This window comes from Apium graveolens, chromosome 9 (genome assembly GCF_009905375.1).
Source record: "Apium graveolens cultivar Ventura chromosome 9, ASM990537v1, whole genome shotgun sequence".
NCBI lineage: Eukaryota > Viridiplantae > Streptophyta > Magnoliopsida > Apiales > Apiaceae > Apium > Apium graveolens.
The window spans coordinates 61,788,745-61,811,716 of NC_133655.1; positions in this window are offsets into that span (position 1 = coordinate 61,788,745).

Sequence of the window (22,972 nt, forward strand, 5' to 3'; positions counted from 1 at the left end):
ACTCAGCTTGATTTGATCAAATGATCTTTGAACAACTTCTATTCTCGGTTTGTTAAGAACAAAAGGAATGAGATAGATAAAACACTCACTGAGTTGTTAAGCATGTTTAGAACTGCTGAAAATAACACGGTAAAGGCATAAATTACGTCCATATTAATGATGTACACATGGAATGCAAATGGGAAAGGAAAGTGGACAGGCAAGGTGAAGATTTGATCTTATTCGATGCCAAACCAAAGTCCAATCCCAAAGGGCTTTTGAACCCTAATAGTGGTGTTGCTAAAGGAGATGATTGTCATTTCTTTGGAAATAACTTGATGAATGGAAGTTAAATTGTCGAACTTATATGGAAGATCTAAATAAGAAGACTAGCAATGGTCAAGCTTCAGGTATAGGGTTAGAATTGAAGCAAAAGTTGTTTCTCTAGTTGAAGGAACTCGATACCTAATTTTGCCTACAAGGCGAGATTGAGAACTTGATAAATTATTATTACGTGCTTGCATTAGTGGATACATTAAGTCAATTTCTTGTCAGGAAAAGAAAGGTTTTCATTTTAATTAAATAAACAATAGTTTTTTATTCTATTTTAGTGATAAGGCTTATAATGTTGCATAATTAGTTAACAATTTATATGTTCTAAGATGACTTAAATCAAACATTACATCTACCATTGTCGTTAAGACATATTAATGAGAAATACATTTCTGAGTTACATATAGATGGATACTTGGATAAGTTTGATTATGAATCATACGGAAGATGCGAACTTTCTCTCATTGGCAAAATGACTAAAGCTTCTTTTACCTGATCAGGGTAAAAGGGCCGCCGAACTATTATGACTTATACATAAGGATGTATATGGTCGAATGTGTATGATGGCAAGTGGGGGCTTTTACTACTTCATATCATTTACTGATGATTTCAGTAGATATGGATATGTGGTTCTTATGAAGAACAAATCCGATTCTTTTGAAATGTTCAAAGAATATAAGGCCGAAGTAGAAAAGAAAATAAGGGAAAAGTATAAAAGTTTTATGATCAAATCGTGGAGGAGAATACTTAAACCTCAATTTCAAGTGTTTCTTGAAGAAGTGTGATAGTGTATCATAACTTACTCCTTCTGGAATACCTCAATGGAATAGAGATTCTGAGAGAAGAAATCGTACCTTGTTGGACATAGTGCGATCGATGATGAGTCAAACGGATCTTCCATTCAGTTTCTAGGGTTATGCTCTAGAAACGGCTGCATATACACTTAACCAAGTTCCGACTAAAGCGGTTCAAAAATACTCCGTATGAGATATAGAGTGATAAATGTCAAAGCATATCATTTATGAAAATTTGGGGACGTGAAGCATTTGTAAAACGTTTAGCCTCTGACAAGCTTGGACCAAACTTAGATAGATATTATTTTGTGGGATATCCAAGTGAGACTAGGGTATAGTTTTTATAATCCTTCAGAGAATAAAGTGTTTGTTTCTCGGGCCGCTATATTTCTTGAGGGAGAGCTACTTTCTAAGAAAATCAGTGGGAGGATAATACATCTCGATCAAGATCGAGAACCACATGATAACATTGAACTAGAGTTGGAATAAGATCATGATAATACATCTTTGATGAGTGGATTAGCTAAGCAAACCATGGAATCTTGATCTTAAACTCATGGTATAACTAAGTTATGAAATATAGGATCCAAAGAAACAAACCTTGTAATTTTCCATGGCCTAGAACTTGAGTTTTGAAAATCTAATTCTTAATTTCTTGAAAAGGCCGAATGGAAGAAGAAAGAAATGGGGGAGAGCTTTTCCTTGCTTGGTTTTCCTTGGGAAATGAGAAAGAAATGCTTGGTGGAGGAGATTTTTGAACAAATATCTTGATAAAGTGATGACATAACTCACACATGTCATTGCTTGCATCATTCATTTGCGACATGTCCTTTCCTTATGGTTTGATGATGTCATCCTCCTCTAATCTCTTTGATTAGTGCTTAATTATTTGGTTAATCCTTTGGTTACTTATATAAGCTTGATCCTTGGTCGCTTATTTGTTTTACGGTTCGCTTCACTCTCGTTCTCGGTGATCGTTCAAGGGATCATATCCGGGATCTTATTACTTGGGTTCCCCTAAACCTTTCTCAATATTTTATATTCCTTTTATGATCCTCTCTTAAAATCCTTGAATTTAAATCCTTTTAATCATGTTACCTTATACTCAATTCTTTCGGTATCTGGTGGATTTTGGGAAAAAATCAAAGTATTCGAATTTGGATTCTGACGATCTTTACATACACTTATTTACTTTATGGAATACTAATACGATCTCAGAATAACAATAAAAGAATCTCTACAAGGTGAGGCATGAAAAGTTTTCTTATTCAGCATAATAAGCAAAATCACTATTCATAAGGGTTACAAAAAGTCCAAAATTTTGGGGTTATTACAGTCTCCCCTCCTTAAAAGGATTCCGTCCCGGAATCAGATAGAAAAAGAATAGGGATACTCTCTTAGCACTGCACTTTCTAACTATCCAGTAAATTTTCCCATATTGTGGTTCTATCATCAAACTCTGACTAGTTTGATAACCCTTCTCCTAAGCACTTGTTCCTTTTCGATCTATAACCTTTCATATAGGTTACGTCTGGTTGCATGTCTATGCGCTTATATGCCCCTATTTGTCTGGCATCCGAATTACACTTCCTTAGCATTGATACGTGGAACACGTTATGAACTTGCTACAGGTTCGGGGGTAGGGCTAGCTCATATGCTAACTTCCCAATACGTCTTAATATATCCCAGAGTCCAACAAATCATGGACTTCGCTTTCCTTTCTTTCTGAACCTCAACAATCCTTTCCAAGGCTTTCCAAGGGAATACCTTTAACAACAATAGGTCCCCTACTTCATACTCTTTGTCCTTTCGTTGTCAAATCAGCATACTTCTTATGTCCATCTTGGGCTACTACCAGTCGTACTCTAATTAGATCTATTATATCATTGGTCCTTTGGACCGCTGTTGGTCCGAGCATCTTGCGCTTTACAACTTCATCCTATCATAAGGGAGATCGATATTGTCTTCCCTCAAGGATCTCATAAGGCGATATCTCGATACTAACATATGATCTATTATCGTAAGAGAACTCAATCCGCGTTAAGTGATCATTCCAAATTCTTTCAAGTCTATAGCACAGACTCTCATCATAGCTTCTTGCGCTACAGGTTTTGCTTCTCAATACCCATTCTTTTCCAGTTCGTAGTCATTACTATCTTCCGTACATAATATTATTCTAGATATACCTTTACTCGCTAGAGTTTTATAACCTTTTAATAATCGCGTCAACCTTAGTATCACGAACGCGTTAGAATCGGAATACCACCGTACTTGGTACCACTTCATCTCTAGCTGCCTCCATCCTCGAAAGCTTGGTCCTTCGTATAGAAGTAAAAGAATTTATTGAGAGATCACTATGATCATGAACACTTGTTCTATTGCATAGTTAGTACAGAAGGTGGCCAGCCTTTAGTACTTGACAAGCATTTAAACAACATGCGGTATCCTACTAGGCTTCTATCACACAGATAGATCGTCATTCGGCAATACCTCCCCTTCTGGAAGGGTTGTTCTTCTCAGCTTACATGAAATGAAAAGAAGAAAAAAAACAACGAACTGAAGAGAATTATATATATGTAAAAAAATACTGCCATAAATATCTGGCTTGGAATCTACCTCTGAACTATAGAGGTTTGTCATAGGAGAACAAAACATATGCATCTATATCAATATCCAGTATTATCGCATCGTATTTCACATGCTTAAATATTTTTGCTATTCCGTCCATCATTCTATGGACCCATGCTCTTCCTCGAGCTTATACACAATCACCTTTGAAACTCCCTCGACATCGAAAATTGAAACTGGGATCTCATTCTAGACATCATCGTTGATCGAATTCTATGCTTGCACCGCAACCTTCCTCGTATAGGAATACGACTCTCTATTGATAAGAAGGAATAAGTATTCTATAGGTAGATAATCTACTTAATTAGTCTATCAATGATAACTTATACATCACCACAACCCGATTAGTGGTACTCAATCTCAACATCCATTCCAATACAACTCTCACGGTTGTAATTAATCGGCTCATTACTCGCAGAATCATTCCTGCACTACTATGGTCCATCGTTGACCTACAGTAGTCATTCATTTTCCATGAAGTCTTAATAGCTAACCATACGGAGTCCATACATATCGTATCAAATTCTTCTAAGGAGGTAACATGATCACCGTTCATGATTCATGAAGAACACTCCTGAACTTGATGTATATATGACATGAAGTAGATAAAATTGTAGAAGAATTTCAACAAAAGCAACGATAGCAGGTTAATACCATTATTAACCATATGTCTTTATTGGGAGACATGCATCTCAAAGGTTCATTTAGTCATTTCATAACATGGTCCTGGCTTATCTCACGATAGTACCTTCTAAGATAGATAGCCCGCTCATGGCGATTACACGAATTAAACCTTTACCAAACTACTATTACGGTTGGGTATTGCACAGTCATCAGAAGGAATGTCAATCTTCCAAACCATAATACAACCTTCACGGCTTCAACCATCATCACTGTATTCCTCTGGCACGAGCGCCTATAATTATCCTCTTACATATAAAGTGTCGGCCACCTCTTTGGCCTTTCGTAATAGTAAAATTTCCTTACAATCAATGTCATTTGAACGATCTCCAACTAAATTTTCTACCTCATTTCCAATCACTACTTGTGCGAAAACGCTCTTCCTTACGCTTTGGTGAGAAAAAAAATTTCACCATTTTTCCATATGTTATTGCCTTGGTCTTTAGAGGTTGACATTGTCACGACTGACTCTTGATCATACTTAGGACGCCTCTTATCTTGGGTCCTTCTTGTTTTCACCAACCTTGACCTTCATTGGTTCAATCTATACTTTCTCATGGTTTAACATGTGCCCCACTTGACATTATTATTATTACGTCATATTTTCTTTATCGAAATTTATATTCTTGAGAACTTTGAATATTACCTTTTTCCTTGTAAAACCTCTAAGGTTATCCTTGAATCATTCCTCCTGTATTCCCTAGATACAGGGCATATCAAAATACCATTTACTAATACTAGAACCATTGTCTATGTACTTCTAAAAAATTTCTCTACTGATCTTTAAAGGTTGTTGTTACCTTATTCCTTTCCAATTCATACTGTCAAAACTCGTGTTGTCCCTATTAAGGGCGAAATGCCAACCTTTATGCATTCCCCTAGGATTTATCTCAAGTTATCGAGGTTCTATCCTTAATTCCACCTTTAAAAAGGTACATGCATCCTTCCATGGATAAATAAAGTCATATATCCCAGATAAGGGTATCTTATTCAATCATTTCCACCTCGATAGTCTATACCAAATTTCACAATAGCATCCTTATTCAAGTTGAGGTCAATCCATATGGCCTCCAAAAGATAAAAATGGTTATCCACTTTTGTTTCCTGATTTAATAATGATCACATGGATGTTCTGGAAGATATTAGTCGTGTTCAACGTGAACTTCTTCTTAATAAATCCTTATTTATTTTTTTTGTTTATCTCAACAGTCATCTCAATGTTGGGATATCTTTTGTACCTGGTGTCTCCCTTTCTGGGTATCATGCCACCGGTCTTACACTTCACATTCTTAAAGGTCACTTCCTTCATCCATTTTTCCTAATTTCTTACTTTCTTGTCTCCTCAGTTTATCCGTGTCTCATTATTTATCCTTCAAACTATCTCAAGGTTTCCTCGAATCCTCCCAACTTACAGGGGATAAAATATATGTATCTGTTATGCCTTCAACCATCAACTTTAACTCATGGTGAATCACCCTCATCCTGACGATTACATACTTTTCTATTTCTATTGCTACGAGTCTTTAGGGTTTCCTCATACCCAACTCCCTTATCATTCCTCAAACTCTATTGTCTTTATTTTCCTTTCCACTTCAGTTTCTTTTTATTTTCTTTTCAATTACAATCATTTCATGAACCCACTACTCATTGACTTCAAACATCACGTCGTTATGGGATTCTTGTCATCAGAACGAATCTTGACAACTTTTACAACTTAGCTTCATAATTCATCATACTCGTCCGCCTTTGTTCTGGCTCTAAAGCTTTTACACTACCTCCATAACCTTGGGAAGTACTTTCCCGAAAACAATTGACTGAACTTTAATCAGTTTATTATAACCTCTGGCTCCATGCCTTCCTTGGCCTTTCACCAACGGGTGGCCTCTCTCTTGGGAAGGTAAGTGGTAAAACAGTCTTTTGCGCTTCGTCAATCATTTAGAATCTCAAATTATTCCTCTATTTCCTTTAGCCAGGCTCTTGTCTCGATCGGGTCAACTTGTTCCTTGGAACTCTGAGAACTTAGCGACTTCAAGGTCCTGAAAGAATTTCCCACTGCATTATTTCCTCAGGGTGGTGGTTGGGGTAAAAGTATAAGTTTTGTTTTGGCAGGTCCATGAATTTCCCCATAGGAGTACCATCTGGGTTCTCCCTACCCTTACTCGACTTCTGTTTCCTTAGTCTGAACGTTCCCTCCTCCTCCCCATAATCGGGGTTATCCTACATGTTTTAAATCCTCATTTTCCACTTCATTATGTTATGGGATCCTTCTATCTTGATGGCGACCTTCCTGACTATCACGTTCAGGGTTCGCTGTAAATCTTATTCCTCAAACTAGGGCTTTCATCTAAGATCTCATCTTTAAGCTCTTGAACATTTGGAACCCAAATTCTGTAGGAACACCTCATTATTCCCTTATCGTCTTTCTCGGTATTAATCTCTTCTTCAGTCATTGGCTCTCTGCCTTCATTCATCAATTTTTTTTTCTTGGCACAATATGATCTTTTCCCATAATTCAGGTTGCATTACAACCTCAAATAGCATTTCAGTACCGGCTCCGGTTACCTTCACTTCTATTTCCATTTTCTCGAAATCTTTTATCTACTCTCCCGAAGATATTATCATTTTGAGTCTCTCCTTTCTACTAAGGAATTAGCCACCATATTGGCTTTCCCGGGATGATAAAGAATGTCATAATCGTAATCCTTAATTAGCTCTAACCACCTCCTCTGGCGCATGTTCAGCTCTTTCTGCATGAAAATGTACTAGAGCACTTACGGCTTATGTAAATCTCGCACTTCTCTCCATACAAGTAGTGCCTCAAATCTTTAGGGAAAAACTATTGCCACGAGCCCAAGCTCATTGGTGGGGATATCGAATTTTATATTCCCTTAATTGTCTTGACGCGTACGCGATTACCTTGTTGTGCTGTATAAGAAGCACCCTAATTCCTTATACGAAGCGTCACTACAAATCACAAAATCTCATTTTCCATCCGGCAACCCCAACATAGGGGTCGTCACCAACCTTTACTTCAGTTCTTAAAAGCTTTTCTCGCATTTCTCTGTCTATTCAAACTTCTCAGTCTTACGAGTGAGCCGCGTTAAAGGAGCTACTATCTTTATAAACTTGAACGAACCTCCGACAGTGATCGGCCAATCCTACCTCTAGTAGTTTCCCTAACCATGGTCATCAATTCTTCAGTGGTCCTTTATTCATTCTTCTTAGGATCCTCCACGGGATCCTCCTCAGCAACAATCCCATCTAGGACAACATCTTCAACCATTACATCCTCAATATGAACATCATCCGGTCCTGCGTTAGGACGCTCTATCAGATCCACAATCCGATCTCCAATTAGTAATAAAACATCATCGCGCTGTTGCTCCTCAACCTCAGGGTTCGGAGTCCCGCTACCATCTACGATAACGAACCACACTTCTATCACGATATTTATAAGGGTTCCCATAAGGGTTTTAACTGTCAGTACTACGTTAGGTAGCCCGACTATGAACTTGGCAAGAGTTCTTATTATCTTAGTGAACTTATTATCTTAACGCCACATCATCTCTGAGGTTTATAACGCTTAGCCCTGATACCATTTCTGTAACACCCCCAAATCCGGGGTCGGGGATTCGGGTTGTCACGAGTTCCATATCCCTTAACAACACTTAATCTTAACAATCAACCAACTACTGCGTACTGTGACCCACAATATACACACACACCACAAGTTATAGTCTCAGAGATGAATACCAAAAATAACACAAGTCATTTTATTCCACAATTATAAGTCATTACACCTTAAGAGGGTTTCTGAATAAATTTACAAATTCTTTGCCATTATTACAATTCATAAATATACATAAGTTTGTTACAACAAAAGTTGAAAGCCTAGCCTATTGGTAGTTCCTACCTCAGCTACAACGGCATCAACGCCTACAGGAGACTGCGGAATGTTTCCTAACCGCTCATAAATTGGGAGCTTGATCCTGTTCATCTTGTCTATCTGTTGTTGTGTGATGAAAGAAGAAAGCAAGGGTAAGCTACAAGCCCACCGAAATAATATGTATAATAATTAACAATATATGAGCATTCTCATAGTACTCATGAAAGTCTTGGTCAAGAAGAAATGAACCAAGTTTGATATCTTAACGCGACCAAGTCACAAAATATTCAGTATATAAGTATATATACTTTTCACAATCTTTGAAATCCTCTGACATGTATAATATACACAGAGTTCCAGTTTATAACTGTATAAAAATATCGTTTCAAGGTGATCTCATATATCTAACCTTGTCTCAACGTTTTTCTGAAAACCTTTATCATTCATAAGATAATCATTAACTAGATATAAGTTGAAAAGATGAAGTTACAAGATACTCCAATATACTTATATCTTTTTCCGAATACTACTTGAACTACCACCGTTCAAGGTATAAATAGTTCATCCCATAGATGAAGCTACACGACAAAACTTGTATAGAATCAATCTTTGAAATATCATCAAAATGAAATGAAGTTAGGAGATACTTTATTTGATGAAAACATCATTTTAAAAACTCGACCCTGCCAACACTCAACAATCGCCCAGCCGTAGCCTTTCGATCGAAGTGCTCTGGGTAGTGTTGCAGAAATATCCAATTGGATGATAAACTCATTACGGGAGTTTGCCGCGCCAGGAAGACCACTTACGATGATCAGTTGCAGTAGTGCAACCCCACCAGTTTCTACATGTAGAGGAGAACATGTCGGATTTACTTGTCAACCGAACACTGGACTCCTAAGGAATGGACCGTCTTAGCGGAACTTTCAGGCCATTTGGGCCAATATAATAAGGCTGGGCCGGTGCCACTCGACCACTTATGCCACTCCTAGTTCATATGAAATCCATGACTCTGAAACGTAAGGTCCGTCCCCCCTTTCCCCAAGTAGAAACTTGTTGATACGGCTCCACCAAGAAGTCGTATCTAATTGGAAAGGAAAACTCACCGATATTTCCCAGGCGATGCCTGTTAATGGATTAACTTATTCCAAGAATTTTACTTCTCGAGTGTTGGGTAAGTAATCAAAAACTCTTTTATCAAAACAGCAACCTTGTTGTGAGTATAAAAATACATCACGGAGCCGGATCCCTCAGATTATTTGAGCGAGTATTTAAATCCCTTCAGAAGGAAGATCTTAAATTTGAAAACGAGTTTTGGGATCCGCTTTAACCTTTAAAATCATTTTAAAGACTCGAAAACATTTTTATGAATGTTTGGAGTAATGCTGATTTAATGAAATAAATCAGTCCCGATATATTAGAAAATATCCGAATATTATTAATTAAATAATATTCCCATAAGGATGATCTATTTAAATATAATCGAAGTAGAAGTTTTAAAACTTATACTTAAAATGAATATTAAATAACCAAAGATATACTTATACGAAAGTACTATCTTTATTTGTATAATCAAAAGTAAGTTTGATTATCGACACATTATCCTTTAATAAAATAAAGAATATTAATTAGTAAATAATCGGAGTCATAAGTCCTCGAATGAATATTCAAATAATATTCATTAAATAGAATAAACGGAGTCATAAGTCCTCGAATGAATATTCAAATAATATTCATTAAATAGAATAAACGGAGTCATAAGTCCTCGAATGAATATTCAAATAATATTCATTAATAAAAATAAAGTTATTGAATAAACCTTATTCGATTAATAGTTTTGAAAACTATATATATATATATAAATATACATATATATAATATACTCGGGAACATCGACTCCCGGGTTTAGAAAATATTCACCTTTGGGTCCCCTATACTAAGGGTATACGCAACTACTGCTTATCTCTAGCATAGGTATTATGCAACTATAAGCATTGAAATCAACAGATAGATAACCAGATTATGAAACAGACATGCATATATATATACCATATCAACATGCTTCAATATATCACAAAATTTGCTAATTAACCAACATGCATCTATCACAAGATAATGCATATACATATATACATCACAACAACAGTATAATGAATAGAAAACTTGCCTGAGTGTTCCCGGATAGACTTAAGCTTAGAGTGGGTCCGATAACCTATGAACAACAACATAAGTCGGAATTAAAACCCGCTCGTTTAAGAAACTAGACTTTAACCAATTGAACCCTAATGTTCGCTTATGGTCACTTCTACGCTTAACGAATCACATAAGTCGTTCGAGTACCCTCAGCTCCACCATTTTTTATAAATTAACCATTAAGAATTTTAAGGCGATTCTTTCGTGATTCCCCTACCAACTGCCTAACCCACTTTACATAATTTTATCATACTCCAATTAGTCATTTAAGGGCCATAACCAAGGTTTCAAAGTAAGGCGAGGGGTAATGGTTTGTTCGCGAAATGCCGTTACTTAAAACGGTCGTTTCTCCTAAACCGTACATCGGATTCAAGCGAACCACATATCAAAACGAAGCTTGAAAAATAACCTATCTAAGCATGGAAGTGGTTAGTTTATAGAAGTGGGTGTTCGGGTCCAGCAGTTAATCACAAAACAGTTTGTAGAAAATCAGGCATTACGACGGCTATAACCTAACGATTTCCAAAGTTTAAACTACACCAAATCATCACCAATTCAACAACAATCCAAAATCCATCAACATCAAACTAAACCCATTCATCTAAGCACCATTATTATCCAAACAAACCAAACATAAAACTAAGGGTTCAAGAGTTTATACCTTCCTTGGAGAGTGGATAGTCACTAACAAGCCTCTAGGAACCTTGATCTATGCTTAATCAACCTTAAGCTTTCATGAAAATCAAGAAAATCAAAGTAATTTAATATTCACTACTATTCATCATCATCTTTGATGAGTGGATTAGCTAAGAAAACCATGGAATCTTGATCTTAAACTCATGGTATAACTAAGTTATGAAATATAGGATCCAAGGAAACAAACCTTGTAATTTTCCATGGCCTAGAACTTGAGTTTTGAAAATCTAATTCTTAATTTCTTGAAAAGGCCAAATGGAAGAAGAAAGAAATGCAGGAGAGCTTTTCCTTGCTTGGTTTTCCTTGGGAAATGAGAAAGAAATGCTTGGTGGAGGAGATTTTTGAACAAATATCTTGATAAAGTGATGACATCACTCACACATGTCATTGCTTGCATCATTCCTTTGCCACATGTCCTTCCCTTATGGTTTGATGATGTCATCCTCCTCTAATCTCTTTGATTAGTGCTTAATTATTTGGTTAATCCTTTGGTTACTTATATAAGCTTGATCCTTGGTTGCTTATTTGTTTTACGGTTCGCTTCACTCTCGTTCTCGGTGATCGTTCGAGGGATCATATCCGGGATCTTATTACTTGGGTTCCCCTAAACCTTTCTCAATATTTTATATTCATTTTTATGATCCTCTCTTAAAATACTTGAATTTAAATCCTTTTAATCATGTTACCTTATACTCAATTATTTCGGTATCTGGTGGATTTTCGGAAAAAATCAAAGTGTTCGAATTTGGATTCTGACGATCTTTACATGCACTTATTTACTTTATGGAATACTAATACGATCTCAGAATAACAATAAAAGAACCTCTACAAGGTGAGGCATGAAAAGTTTTCTTATTCAGCATAATAAGCAAAATCACTATTCATAAGGGTTACAAAAAGTCCAAAATTTTGGGGTTATTACAATATGACATTCCTAGTATTATATGTAGATGACATATAACAGATATGGAATGATATACCTTCTCTACAGGATGTTAAGACTTGGTTGAGAAATAGTTTCTCGGTGAAAGACTTAGGTGATGCTACTTATATATTAGGGATCAAGATCTATAGAGATAGATTGAAAAGATTAATCGACCTAGTCGGAGTACATACATTGATAAAGTATTACATCATTTAATGATACGAGAGACAAAGAAAGGATATGTTTCGATGTCTCATGGGATAGTGATCTCAAAAGATAATTTCCCCCTAAATCATTAGATGATAAGGGCCGTTTGAGAAAGCTCCATATGCTTTAGCAATTGGATCTATAATGTGTACAATGATATGTATTTATCCTGATGTTTTGTATATTTTGAGCATGACGAGCAGATACCAGTCTAATCCAGGTGAGGGTCACTGGATAGTTGTAAAGAATATTATTAAGTACTTAAAGAAGACTAAAGATTTATTTTTGGTGTAAGGAGAAGATAGGGAACTAGTTGTAAAGGGTTACACTGATACTAGTTTTTTAACCTAATTTATGGATATACAAGGATAATTATGTGTCTATGCCTGGTTTGTGTTTTTTCTAAATATAATTGGTGTTAGCTTGAATAGTTCACAGCAAGAACATTAATGATTCTATGGAAGCCGAATATATTGATGTTTTCGAAAAAGCCAAGGAGACTGTTTAGGCGTATCCTTAAGCGATATCACCTTATTAATGATATTAATGATCAAGGAGATATAAATGTAAAGTGCATAGTAATGATAGTGTTGCAGACCCACTGACTAAGGCTTTGTCGCAGCAGAAGCACGATGGTAATACTAGTTCCATGAGTATTAGATACATGGGTGATTGGCTCTAGTGCAAGTGGGAGATTGTTAGTGTTTGTGCCCTAGAAACAACACTATAATATTTTAGTTTAAGACATTAGGATTATTAATATTTATGGTCTATCGATTATTCCCTTTATAATTTATTAATTCTTAATATACTGCGATATAAATGTTAGATTAATAAATGTCCTTGAAATATGATATGCAATTCTATATCTCTAAGTACGTGACTTAGAAATGAGATTTTGAGAATAATATCAATATTCCTAAAGGTCCCTAGTCGAGTATTATTATGAATGGAATAATAATGCATTAAGACTAGTGTGTTTGTTGACTAATGATCACATCTCATTGATCATAGGTATGATGATACTAAAGTCAAAAACACAGGCATATGTATATGTACATGGTGCTGGATAGACCCAATGTGAGATTCTACATATCTGTTGTGTCATAAGTAATTCTCACAGTGATAATGATGTAATGGTCCTTGGACCTGAAGTCATTATATTTCTATACGAGAATTAATATACATTGATTCTATTAAAAGTTATCCTTGACCGGGTAATGATAAAAATAGACATAGGGTATATTATGCATCATATGAGAAATATGAATCATCTAGATGGGATTTAACCCGCTTATTTTAGGAGTGATATTATTGGCCTCTTGCGTGAGCTAGACTATGAAATGCGTGGCCATGCTCAAATGTTGATTTGATATGATAGTCTACTCATTGATCAAGAAAACTTGGATTAAACTATGATGAGGATGACACATTACATGCCTCTAGTTTAATTTATAATATTTGGTTAAAGGGATTATATTTCATTGTACATTATTCACAAAAGGTTTAATCAATCACTGATTCAATTATTATTACTTAGGTAGCAATGATGTATTACTAGATGCCGCTCATTGTTTATGATTTTAAATTAGATTTAAAATTTGTTGCCAACGTAATAATGACCTATAGGGTCACACACTAAGAATGCTTGAAGGATTATTTAATTTAAATTGGATTTAAATTATATTAAAGTAATTTGAATTATTTATAATATTAATTAAGTATGACTTAATTAATTAGATAAATATTGATATTCGAATTTACTAATATTAATTATGAAATTTATTTGTTAAATAATTAAGTGAGACTTAATTATAATACAAATAGGAATTTTGAATTAATAATAACTCCTAATTAGTTAAGAGTTATAATTCATTTTTTTACTCTCTATATAATATCTCTTAGGTGGCTGATTTTTTGTGTGAAAAAAAAGACTTTTACTTAAACCCTAGCCACCAAGGGAGAAGATGGAGAGAGCAAGAAGAAACGAGTTTGTGCTAGTACACATCCAATCCTTGCGTTCAAGCATTCGTGTGGATACCGATAGAGCGTAGATCGCGAGAGCTGGATGCGTGGTGATTGAACAAGCTTTGGGTCTCCATTAGTCAACCAATTGGTAAAGCTTCTTAAGGTAAACAATCTGATCTACGAATTAAATATATGTTTTTCGCATGGATCCTGCGGTGGGTTTTGAAAATTCTGATTTTTTTTACGTTTTAATTACTGTTTCCGTTGCGTTTATGTGCTCGAAACCCAACACTATCTAAACATCATTAGATGCCAGGGTCATTGCCTTCGAAACCCTTGACTAGACTCTTAAACTCGCTCCTCTATATGAGTTGCTTGACTCACACTTTTATAAAGTTTTTTCTAAATATTTTGACTCTATCCTAACCTAAATCAGGGACTTAAACATGTAGCTCTAATACCAACCTGTGACGGCCTCAACTCTGTGGTCAAGAGTTGATGTCACGAATAATAATACTATCAACTCAAAATAATACATAATCACGACCCACTTACGAAGACCTTTTCCAAGTTTAAGTATGAAATAGGGTACTCATTTATTACACATCTGATTATTTAAATAGGTCTGATGCAAATATACTTTAATTGCAATTCAACAAACCTAACATCTAGTTTGACTTAAACTACCTCATAGGATCCAAAAAGAGGAGGATCTGACACTCTGACCTGGCTACGGTTAGCAATAGTTCTTCTAGCGGGTACGTAATCTCTAGGCATGTGAAATATATACATATATAGAATTTTGCTAGGGTGAGCAATCTATTGCTCATTAGTACCAATATATGAATAACAGAATATAAAACTTTTTGCTAAACAGTTATTAGAACAGAAATCATTAAATCGTTCATGTTTAAAACCGAGGAAAAACTGGATATCATCAAAACTAAAATGCTCTTTAAAATGTAGCATAAATCATGTGTTGTTTAAATACCAGAGTCAAATTTTAGCATGCTATTTCCATTTCAAAATCATCTTTTCCATTATAGGAATCAAAACCAAAACCAAAACTATTTGTTCCATTACAGGAACCACAAAACAATTATCAGATACATTGAACGTTAACAGGTGAAGATAGTTGATCAGTCTATCAACACCGGACGGCTCTAGGAGGCAATCCAGAATAGGTGTTCCAGAACTTAGAGACTAGCTAGGTCTCTATCACGCTGGACTAATCGGTTTAAACAGTATACACAACCGACTTAGCCTCTTACGCTTCCACGCTGGGCCATTACCGAATAATGGGCCGCTTACACAACTCTAATATTTGATCTCTGTTATCCAGTTTTCAAATTCATTTATAACTATCTCTTTAAAACATTTTTTATCACAAAATTTAACAACACATTTCCAAACATTTTTCAATATCAACCACAATTTTGAGATAGGTATTTCAGTAAGTTACTTTTCCCCTAAAACATGATTTAAACCAAAGATTTTTATTAATAAGGGATACATAACTCAAAACGTCATGTTCCAGTACAAAAATTCAAATTAACAATTTATTCATATAGAGTACTGAACCATAAAGATATGGTCAGAGGTACTTGTGTTATTCGTAAAATCAGCAAGGATGGAATATTTATAGTAGAATTGTTTGTAAAACATTGATATAATTGAGGTAAAAGGAAGTACTTTGAATCAAAGAGATATTAGGACAAAGTTACTTGCATAATAGGGTTTAAAGAAAACATCACTTGAACGATAAGTGAAGATAGGGATACTTTCCTTACTGAACTTTAACTACGGAACACTAGGTTATCCTTAGACCGACTTTGGGGCTTGGTTCTTTCGATTGAAACCTACAGAATCGAAATACCCTAAATTAGACGATCATTTATGCCTGATATATTCTTACTATTAATTCTACCCTTACGATATCATAACCCGACTCATATCTATACGTACTATCTCAATATACAAAACATAAAGGCTCACGTACTTGAAATTTGGTTCGGTAGTTATTTTCAGAAAATACGTATAACCATCGCTACAAAAAAATAGGGTCATCCGACTATTCTTTTGCAAAATATTTCACCGATACATCACTTATTTATTTAATATACGTAAAGGATTTCAAAAATATTCCATTTTGATACAAAAGTACTTTTCATAAAATAGTTGTAAATATATAATTATGTATATTCGAATGATATTCTAGATAATTTCTCGAATATCGAGCAGCATTTCCTCTATTTATCGGAATACCAGTCGATATCATATCGACACAACCAATCACAATTAACAAAATTTCACAATCCAAGTCACCTACAAACTATTTTAAAATTTATAACCGAATAATTTAAATTTCGAAAATAATTTTATGAAATAATATTTTATAATTTATAGGATTCAGAATAATCATCACGACCCACCGTCAGCTCATTGAAATTCATCGCTGACGGCGTCAAAACCTGGAGGTCCCCGATTCGGATTCCATCACAGGTTTCACCGACAACTAAAATTTCCCGCATGAAATGGAATTTATTCATTAAAATAGTCAAATAATTTCCTGCATAAATATCCCAAAAAGTACCAAATTAATACACGCACAACCAACCGGAATACAACCAAAAAATCACGCACAAGCCAGAACATCACGACAACAACATCCCACAAATGCACACACAACACACACACACACACAAACACACACACATGCATGCACATATATACGTATATATATATACACCAACAAGAAGGAACAGATGCGAGACAATCACAGGAAAACGAACCGGAAAATGAACATAACGGCGACAAGGGGAAAATAGGGGAAACAGGGAGCTTGAGAGATAGAGAGCGTGAGATATCGAGAGCGATAAATGTGAGGGGGAGAGATTGAGTGAATAGAGAGAATGAGAGAGTTGAATCGAGAGAAAGAGATTGAGGTGGAGGGAAAGAACAGGGGTGGGCGTTGTGTATTTTTATATTTATTTTTTTTTTCTTTTCCCCACTGCATTACACGTATCTGCTGAGTTTTTTTGAATAAAACGCATGTGAAATGAATTCACACGTACCCCTTACAACTCGGTTCTGTTCCGCTTTTGCCTTTTTAGCGAACCAAAGTGTGGGTGAAAATAACCCAAAAAATTACCATAATAATTTTAAAATTCCCGGAATAATTGAAAACTAATAGAATTAAGATTTCATAATTTTTGAATTTTTTTTGAATTTAACATTGGACCCGCAATTAAATACAATCAAAAAATCATTTAGGGATAAATAATTGACAAAATATTATTTTCTAAATTTTATAAATTCCTATAAATAATTATTGAAATATAAAGCCATGATTTTTTAAAGATAATATCAATATTTATGAAAATAAATCTTCAATAAAACCCCTTTTAAAAGTAGAAACAAAATAATACAACTTAGTAATTAATAAGATAAATAATTATCGAACACAACTGAGTCACACATAATTATTATTAAACACAACACATAGCGGGAAAAATTATATCATATTTTTATTTATTTAATATTTATATTTTAATAATACAAAAATATAAATCGTTATATTTCTTCCCTTATAGGACTCCTAATTACCATCTAAGTTAGAGACTTATCATTACGTTTTTGGCATCTTACAAGGATCGATAGTCCCAAACGCGAGAACAACCAATCAAGCTCGAAGCTCACAAACCCTATCATTAATTACTAACGCATTCTAGTGTTTATTCCACAACATTTGGCATCGTCTGTGGGAAAGATACTACAACCATGGTGAACACACGGAGCAAAAGCAACAGTGGAATAGACACTCCTGTCCCATCGTGAACAATCGCATTAGTGGTAGAGGTACCACTGCACTCAACCTATGGCTCCACCCAAGGAGGAACCCTGGTAGGGGAAACCGAGGCTCAGCCACAAAGGACGAATCCCCCGGCTCCTCAAACGACGAATCCCCCGACTTCTGAAGGGATTAATCCCCAATATCAGCAGTTACACGCAACTATGAACCCTCAACCCGTTAGGTATAGGTACTCAACGATCGTGACAACTAACCCCCTTTACATGATGCCTTTGTACCCCGAGGTTGGAGGAAGGGGGCATTCTAATCGAAGCGAAGCACAAGGGCGGACACCCCAATATATATGTGGATTGGCTCCAATCCCAGAGGACCGAGAATTTTCTTGACCCTATTCTGGTAGAGACTCTGAATCATCAGACGACGAGGTCGCTCCAGGGAGGAGACATGCTGGGAAAAAGCCGATGCCTACTACCAAGCAACGGCCCGAGAGCACTGAAGGGATGATTCTCCAAGATGTCCAGGAGAGGATCGAGGCTCATCAAGCGGAGATATTGAAGGCACACCTGACCCCAAGACCTCCATTTGCTGCGAGGCAAATAAATATTTCCTCCAATCATAGACCTAGATGGTCCAATACCAAGAAGGGCTTTTTCCCCAAGGGCTGATCCAAGCGAATTGATGCCCCTAGGAGCACCTGATGATCCAAACCCACCATGGACTGAAGAGACAATGAATGCTCGTATTTCAAAGAAGTTCAAGATGCCCATCATCAAAGTATATGATGGTACTGGCGACCCTGCTAATCATGTTTGGACTTTCTATAACGCCCTGTTGCTACAGCCCGTAAATGACGTTATTAAGTGTCGGGCCTTTCCTCAAAACCTACCGCGTATGGCTCAAAGGTGGTATAGTCGTCTGCCCCCAAACTCTATTGGATCTTTCAAGGACTTGAGCCAAGCTTTTATCAAGCAATTTATAAGTGGCAGAGTACACGAGAAGAGTTTGGCTTCTCTCATGGGCATAGTCTAAGGAGCAAAGGAGTCCCTTAGAGATTACCTGAACCGATTTATGAAGGAGGCCTTGAAGGTCCCGGATCTTGACGACACGGTAGCCATGATAGCCCTATAGCAATGTAACACCCCCAAATTCGGGGTCAGGGATCCGGGTTGTCATGAGTTCCATTTCCCTTAATAATACTCAATCTTAAAAAAAACAACTACTGCGTACTGTGACCCCACAATATACACACACCACAAGTTATAGTCTTAGAGATGAATACCAAAAATAACACAAGTCATTTTATTCCACAATTATAAGTCATTACACCTTAAAAGGGTTTCTTGAATAGATTTATATAATCTTTTCCATTACTAAAATTCGTAAATATACATAAGTCTGGTACATCAAAAGTTGAAAGCCTATCCTATTGGTAGTTCCTACCTCAGCTACAGCGGCATCAACGCCTACAGGAAACTGCGGAACGTTTCCTATCCGCTCATGAGCTGGGAGCTTGGTCATATTCATCTTGCCTATCTGTTGTTGTGTGATGAAAGAATAAAGCAAGGGTGAGCAACAAGCCCACCGAAATAATATGTATAATACTTTACAATATATGAGCATTCTCATAGTACTCATGAAAGTCTTGGTCAAGCAAAAATGAACCAATTTTTATATCTTAACGCGACCAAGTCGCAAAATAATCAGTATATATGTATATATATTTTTCAAAATCTTTGAAATCCTCTTCCATGCATAATATACACAGAGTTCCAGTCTATAACTGTATAAAAATATCGTTGCAAGGTGATCTCATATTTCTAACCTTGTCTCAACATTTTTCTGAAAATCTTTGTCATACATAAGATAATCATTTATTAGATATAAGTTAAAAAGATGAAGTTACAAGATACTTCAATATACTTATATCTTTTCGGAATACTACTTGAACTACCACCCTTCAAGGTATAATCAGTTTCAAAAGTTCATCACATAGACGAGACTACGAGATAAGACTTGAATAGATTCAATCTTTGAAATATCATTTAAAGAAATGAAGTTACTAGATACTTCATTAATTCCCGATATATATATACACCTATATATATCTCATACATTCCTTGAATTCCTCTGTTATGAAAAGTATAAACAAAGTTATAATACCCAATAAATTTGGAACGAAGAGAATTTTGGCATAAACCCGATATCTTGCTGATCAGGCAAAGATACCAATAAGTAACATTTTCTACTGTAGATGGATGAATTCCTCGCCGATCATCACCCTGACTGTATTAGGACCTCGCGCTAGACAGTTGCCCGGTGACTCACGCGTGGATGGACTGTCACCCAGCCTCTTACACCTTCATAGACCGTACCCCGGCCTGTCGCTTATGCTGACTCAATTAGATGGACTTACTTCCTGAACATTGGGCAAGTAATCAAATTATTTTCTTAAAACAGCAACCTCGTTGCAAATATAAAATACACCATAGAGCCGGATCCCTCAGAATTTTGAGCGAGTATTCAAGTCCCCTTCGAAAGGAAGATCTTAAATTTGAAAATGAGTTTTGGGATCCGCTTTAACTTTTAAAATCATTTTGAAGACTCGAAAACATTTTTAAGAATGTTTGGAGTAATGCTGATTTAATAAAATAAATTAGTCCCAATATGTTGGAAAATATCTGAATATTATTATTTAAATAATATTCCCATAAAGGATAATCTTTATAAAAATAAATGAAGTAGAAGTTTTAAAAACTCATACTTGAAACGAATAATAATAACAAAGATATACTTATACGAAAGTACGATCTTTATTTGAATAATCGAAAATAAGTTTAATTATTATTCAAAACTATAGAATATACCTTATTCGATTAATAGTTATAGAAAACTATATATATATATATATATATATATATATATATAAATATATAAATATATTATACTTGGGAACATCGACTCCCGGTTTAGAAAAATGTTCACCTTTGGGTCCCATATACTAAGGGTATACGCGACTACTGCTTATCTCTAGCATAGGTATTATGCAATTTATAAGCATTTGAATTGATAATAGAATATCAAGATTTCACAACAGGTATATGTATACCATATCAACATGCTCCAATATATCGCAAGATTTGCTAATAACAGTCATGCTTTATCTCAAGATAATGCATCAATATATTTACATCATAACAACAGTATAACGGGTAGAAAACTTGCCTGAGCGTTACAGGGTAGACTTAAGCTTAGAGTGGGTCCGGTAACCTATGAACAACAACATAAGTCATAATTAAACCACGGTCGCTTAATAAACTAGACTTTAACCAATTGGACCCTAATGTTCGCTTTTGCGCTTAACGATTCACATAAGTCGCTCGGTAACCTCGGCTCCACCATTTTTATAAAATTAACCGTTAAGAATTTTAAGGCGACGCTTTCGTGAATACTCTACCAACTGACCCATTAACCTTAAATAATTGTTTCATACTCCAATTAGTCACTTAAGGACCTTAACCAAGGTTTCAAAGTAAGGCGAGGGGTAATGGTTCGTTCGCGAAACGCCGTTACTTAAAACGGTCGTTTCTCCTAAACCGTACATCGGATTGAAGCGAACCACATACCAAAATGAAGCTTACGACACGATCTAGCTAAAAATGGCAAAATTACAGATTAGTCAGTTGGCTTTCTGTCCCAAAAACTAAAACAAGTAGTTGAATGAAAATGGGCATTACGACGACTATGTTTATGCAATTACCCATGTTCATACCACTCCAATTAACCACCAACCAACTCATAACCATCAATACAAAAAACCTTAACCTAAACCATACCACATCAGTCCATAACCTCCAGGTTTTTGATAAGTAGCATTTTATACCACTTAGAGCGTCTCATAACGGCTTGAATTGGTGTCTTGAACTCGAGTATTTTATATATTTAATGCGTTTTCGAGTATTTTTGCATTTCAGGGTATGACTTGTTGTACAGGAGAATTTTATCGAAATAAGCCTAGGGAAGTACTTGGAATCAGTTGCGGGGAGTTGTGCGAAGAATTCAGCAAAATCAGAAGCAAATGTGAGAATTCTCTAGAAGGCATGCAGGCGCCCGCCTGGAAAGAGCAGACGACCGCCTGGTGAGCAGGCGCCCGTGTGGAGATTGGAGGCGGTCGCCTGGGGTCGGAATTTTAGATTTTGGAATTTTTAATTCATGTTCTATTGGGCTTCTGCGACTGCTATTTCTTGTCAGACATTTTGAAGAACAAGTAACAAGGAGAGAAGATCAAGAAGACCATTTTAGCACGCAACAACAAAGAAGAGGAAGCATACATTTATCTTGTGATTCTTTTAATTCATTGTAACAGTGGATGCTAGTTTTCTTTACTCTTTGAACCTTAATACTCTTGTAACGTACTCTGTTTTTATTAAGTAATTTTTTTAGTTTATATCGTTGTGTTTATATCATGTTTTCATATGAACCCATGATGACGATGAGTTCTATCATGGGTTAATCGTGATCATGGGGTCATAGCGGATTTACTATGGATTTTCTTTAGTTAATTGTTTAATACCTTGGTATATGGTGATTGTATGATATCTAGCATAGGTTGTGCTTATTCGTCTTATGTGCGTCACAAACATATAAGATAGCGTGTTAATCTCTTGTGAAGCGACAGTGAATTTTGAGATTTAGAACTTTCCATGCTAGCATAGGTTCATGTATTGTATGCATGATTGGTGGGTAACTCTAACCGTTTTACTTGCCATGTGTAATCATAATGAATAACTTGCACTTAAATCTTTATCTTGTCAAATTCGGTAGACATATAGGGTCTCAACATAATTGATTCCTATTCAACTTCTATCTTAATT